We start from the raw sequence: 6,244 nt of genomic DNA, 5'->3' as shown, positions 1-6,244 counted from the left end.
AGAATACCTTCAGAAATTTGAACTATATACTATAAAAGCAACTGAACAAAAAGTAAACACTTCCATTCAGAATTGCCAACTCCAACTCCATAAATTTGTGCACTATCAGTAGCAAGCAAGACAACAGAAAATTTTAATAAAAGTTATATTAAATATACTCATATCATAATAAGAAAATGGCTACTCTGTGCTTAAACATCAAATTTCTAAATGGCACCACTTATTTAAAAACAACAATCAAAACAAAACAAAATGTAACAGGTACAGCTCTAAGGATCTTCACACTTATTAACTCATGTAATCTTTATGCTAAATCATTAGGTAGGAATTTTTTACTCCCATTTTACAGAGTAGGGAACTGTGACTCGCAGAATTTAAATAATATACCCCTGTTCACAGCACTAGTAAGTGGCAGACCCTATTTCCCAACCCAGAATCTTGTGTATCTTCCATCATATCATTGAGTAGGTCAGATATCATAGTGGTAAGCACCAGAAACCAATCATGACTAATAAAAATAGAAAAGGGATAGTGAGTAATTCACAGAACTCCCCAGAGGTCTGGAGAACCAGATGCGGGCAACATACCCAAAATGTCTTCCCAAATTATAACACAGAAACAGGCCAGATATCACCAGAAGAGATATCATTGCTGTCACTGTAAGCACCAGAGAATACAAAAGGGCATGTGTATCATGTACCACTGCAGCATTGTTTCTTTCCCAGGAACCCAATTTGTCTGCAGCTGCTGCCCCATGAGGGAGACTATCTTGAGGGGGTTAGATCCTTATTGACTCTTGGACTGTTGCCTTTTGCATTCCAGTTATAACGGGTGGTCAAAGTGGGTATAGGGGGTAAAAAAGAAATTAACTGGCATTTTCAGGTTTTTTAGTAAGAGGTAGGTACTGCCCCCCACAATGCCTATGAGATGTGGGAGGACCCAAAACGTGGGAAAGGGATTCAGATACCGGGTAGCCAAAAAGGATAACAAATGTTCACTAAATGATCTTCCTTTGATCGTCCAACATCAACCAATGATTTTCTTCCTGTGCAGTATAATGCAATTATCTTTATCAATCTAAAAGCACAGGTCCTCCTCTAAAGGTGGACAACCCAAATGCCTTTCAGTTAATGTATCCAGATACAAGCCAAGGTGTTCTCCGGTACTGTCACTTTTCAAAATTCTGTAAAGTTAATACTCAGTAACATATAAAATACAAATAGCAGAGAAAATGAAGAGGAAAGAAGAGGAACATTTATTAAAATATATAAACATATATTAGACTTAGAAGATAATATAGGTAGATGTTATGGTCCACACTGGACATAAGGCCATATGGTACTTTTGATTCTCCTTTTCCACTACTCCTTCTATGTCCCCTTCACTCACAGGCAGCTCTTCAGCTGACCAGGCTTCTATCAATATGGTGAATTAAATCTTCACTCTTAAGGAATTTGAGATATTGGTCTTCTGCCTATGCTGCAATCTTTCATCAAATATTTTCACTAAGGATGTATAGAAAACACTTCAGAGGATCTCATGGATTTAAACCATTCTCCTTACTGCTATTGTATGGCAGTAAACTTTGGTAAGAACAATCCCCCAAGCCAACCCTGAAACACTTTTTTACATACTTATCAATGGCACAAGAAGTCTGGAATGTCCAGTAGATTGGCTCAGCCTCCAATTCAATGGAATAACTTACTGTACCCCTGATGAAAGCAATTTTATTTAGGTACTAAGCCTCTAAAGCAGTAGATCTTAGAGTTTTTAGGTGGGAAATGTTCCAGATGGTTGATAGGCTAGGCATTCAGCATTTCAACCATTTATTCATTTCAACTTTCTGATGTCAGAATTTAGATTACAGGGAGTTTTTTTTTTTAACTCAATTGTTCTAGAAATGGCTCCTGATTCTCACTTCTCCAGCTTTTCAAAGATTTCATAAGCACCTGTATTAAAGTCCATTCTGCCTAAGTTACCTGCAGTGATTTCTGTTTCCTACACTGAGCCCTGAGTGATACAGGAAGCAAACTTTTGTGACTAGGTCATTAGTGAGAGGCACATCACCTTTTCTTTCCCCTTAGTCCCAAACTTACACATTCTAGATATGACAGACACAGAATAACATAAATATCACTAGTTCAAAATATACACTGCATTACATAGAACAGTACTTCACCTTCACAAGGTGGTCTCTGAACTGGGGTTATAATGGTGTCCTCCATAGGCCATTCTACCACCCTGGGTGATGGCATGGATTGCAGGGCATGGCTGATTGGTCCTTAGCATTCATTCCTACCTTCCTTTATATGCCTTCTTCAACTGAAGAGGCTAGAAAGTTAAAAATTATATTTCACAAACTCTATTGCTGCTTCTGGGAAATTGTACAAATTTCACGTGCTACACCCATTGCCATACTTCTTTTGATGTAAAATGAATTCATGTTCAGAAACTATGTGGTGTGGGGTACCATGATAGAAAATAAAACCTTCAGAAAATCTAAAAATGGTAGAGCCAGTTTAACCATGACAAAGAAAATAAATTCAAATTCAAAATTACTTTTGCTCCAGGATGATATAGTCTGTCATAGTTAATGTATGGTTAATCAGCAGGTATGGTATCATATTGGGGGCTGCAGCAAGCAGATTGAACATTCAGCAAAACAGTACTCAAGTCAACCTTGTTTCCATGTTAAATATACTACCTCTGAGTGTATTTATAACACTAAAACAGTCACTTCTGATTGACTTTAACTTAGGCAGAAGCAGTTGTAATTAAGGCTCAGTTTTCTTTTTTCACCTCTATCAGCTGGTCATAGGAACTTTCCTTTGAGAACATAAGTGTGAACTAAGAAAAACCTACTTGAGCAGGATTCCATATATACAATATGTATTTTAAAATGAACTGCAGTTTGGCATATCCAAATATATTGACTTGGCGAATCATCTAACATTCATTATAAGCAGCTCAATTTGCATCATTAGCTGGTATGACACTGTCAAACATTTAGTCTCCAGGAGAACCTTAAAGCTAGTTGAGAGCTATTTCTCAATAAACCAATTACTTGACTAAAAGCATGGATTTTACCCCAAACTCCAGGGGCCTTGCTATGCTTCTACCAACTAAGCTTAATATAGGCTTCATATAGTACTTGTCTGTCAAGACACTCTGAATAAAAGGCAAGAAAGTATGTTCCGGCAGCCAGAGAAAGCCCTTAGGAAAAAGAACACAGGTGCTGGCAGTTGGAAGTTTTCCTGAAATAGTACAGGTGAGTAGGATAAGGATGAGGGGAGATAAGTGGGTCTCTGACAACATCTGCTGTACCTGGTAAGTGGCTTCAAACAGGACAGCCAAATGCGGCATATGCAGCCTTTCAAATGAAGAGTCCCTCTAAGTTTGTCTCTTTCTTAATGGTTGGGAATTCAAACTGCATCAACTTGTTCTTCTCTTTGGACAAGATAGCCTGAGATGTTCCAAACCACCAGACCCTCCAAACCTTTCTCTCATCAATTACGCCCTCGTGTTTTCATGGATTTATCTCCCATTTCCTGGCATACATATACCTTTCCACAGTATCTAGAGTATCTGCTACTTTGTGTTCCCCAGATCATATTAGCATAAAGTCAATAATGTAATGGACAAGTTCCATCTCCTTTGGGATAATGAGGTGACTGAGTTCCCTAGAGAATAATTGTAGCTCACAGTCAGAGTTTATATAACTCTAAGGTAAAGTGGCAAAAGTATATTACTATTCACACCAAGTGTAAGCAAAAATATCAGATGCCAGAGACAACATTTGCTTCAATAAAGACACCATATCTGGAACACCCAGATTCAACTGCAGTACCCACCTATTAAGTTTATGATAATCCACCAGCATTCTCCAAAACTTATCCATATACAGAATTTTATCAGGCAGTGATAGGAATCAACATCTCTGCCTTTCTAGTGGCTTACGATGACACTTAGCTTTACAATTCCCCCAAGGGTGTGGTATTGCTTTTAATTTACTCTCTTAGTAGTAAGAGGAACTCCGGGGGCTTCACTCAGTCCTTTCTAATATAACAGGTCAGGAACCATTATAGGATTCTGCCATTGTTGATGATATATATTCCAACAACACACTCATGGATTAAAGAAATAAGCCAGAGAAGGATTCAGGGTCCCACTGGGCCTACTGTGAGACAGATTTAGGTTAAATCTCTATCACTTGAATTCTATAAAACCTATACTCGGACAGAAAAACCAAGTCCCCAAGACTTACTATTAGCTCAATCCTAATGTCTAATAAATTTTGTAAGGTCTAGGTATTTCCCTTTCCCCAAATTCCCCGTTTCTCTGGTAAATGGATCAAGTGTCTTAGAAAAGGATAAAAAGGAAATATATTGACATTAATTGTGATATTATAGATGTTTCTCTCTTGATTATCTGCCTTCACCTCTTTTAAAGCATTCTGAAAGATATATAAGTTTTAGACTTTGTTAAAAGATTGTAGTGGTTCAGTTCAGACCTCTGTTCATCAGGTATGTAGGTCTCCTCAGTTATTCATATTAAATAGAACCTAATTGGGCCCCCCGCCTATTTTAATCCTAACTACCACCAAAAATGAACCTAGTTAAATCATCATCACACTGCTCTGCTGCATGTTCTGAAAACCATATCCACCTTGTCTCTAGTGTTTTCTAGCTGTTATTTAGCCTCTGTCTCCCAGGGGCCATGTAATCTCATTGAAATCATGGAACCCTGCAGTTGTCTCCTACCAGCATTCTTGGCTGATAGAAAATAAGCACTCTTCCAAAACCTAGAATATTCCCATTAATATATTTCTAAGTGCCTCTTGCAGGATATAGTTAGAGGTTGGGCAAATATGATAAACCCATTCAACCATTTCCAACTTCCTGAGTGGCTGAATGCCTAGTTTGGTACTGAACATTCTCACTTCAGCTACCACATTAATCTAGAATCTGTTATGTATGTCCATATCAATAAATTTAGCCAAACTTAAAAGTACATATGTTCTTCCTTGTTCTCACACCTTCAGAATCCATTTACATACATATCAAATTTTCATGGGCAAAAATGTGCTATATATTGCAGTTTTGACTTTGTAATTGGTTTTCCAGGGCATGTTGGAATCTGTCCTTAGTTACAAAGTTAAGGATGGTGCATGATATTGAGAATGGGCCATAAGGAGGATTGTATTCCCCTTGCAAGGAGGCCTCTCTGGGATATTTAAGTAAGGCAGGGCAAGAAAACTTCTTCAGCCAACAAAGGAAGCTCAGTGGGAGTTAGTGGTTCAGAGTATGCCAAATCATTGGGATACTTCCTGATATCTTCACTCCAGTTCTAAGGTTTCACTTTCCATCAGTGCCCTTTTATACCTGAGGCTATGAATTCAACTGGCTTGGTAATTCAACAACCTTTGGGGTAAACTTCAAGTTTACTTTGACTTTCCTCAGCCCTGTGGCTTCAAGAGAGAAGATACTCTTTGGGTATTATGATAGATAGTCCATACCTAGAGCCAAGAAATTAGACCTTTGAGCTTATTCTTTTTTAAAGAAGTCTAGTCACATTAGAAGCAACCAGTTCTAATATCATTTATTAATTAATGTCCTGAGTCACAAGTAACAGAAACTTATGTTGGCTTATTCAAGCAAAAATAAACCTAGTTAAAAAAATGTTGTCTAGCTCACAGAATTGTTCTACTAGCCAAAGAACAAGGATCACAGCTATAAATCTACGAATAAAGGATAAAATCACACTAGAGAGCTGGTCTAGTGAGAACATCATTCTCTCCACTACTGAGTACTAGCAATGCAGCCTGTACCATAGACACATCCCATCAGATGACGCTGGGTGCTACAATCAGAACTACTACCACCACTCCTAGGAACTCCAGCTTTTTACAGTAACTGTCATGAAAACGCATTCCTCATCATTACCTCAACACTCAATTAGGGGACATATGCTGGGACACATATATAGCCTATATTCTCACTGTAAGGGAAGTCTGGAAATTTTCACTTTCTATCATGGGAGATGAACTCCCACTAAATTCCCAAATATAGAATAGGGGTCCAAGTAATGGAGATTTACCAAAGCACAAAGTACATCACAAAATAAAACGGAAACAGAAATGAAAAGCATTTTTCTAGAATTGAAGATGATACATAAGGTCATACTTTGTCCATAAAATTAACACAGACTTTAAAAATTAAAACACTCATTACTGAAAAGATGTAAG

The sequence above is a fragment of the Tamandua tetradactyla genome, chromosome 16 (assembly GCF_023851605.1).
Source record: "Tamandua tetradactyla isolate mTamTet1 chromosome 16, mTamTet1.pri, whole genome shotgun sequence".
NCBI lineage: Eukaryota > Metazoa > Chordata > Mammalia > Pilosa > Myrmecophagidae > Tamandua > Tamandua tetradactyla.
This window is presented reverse-complemented; position numbering follows the sequence as displayed.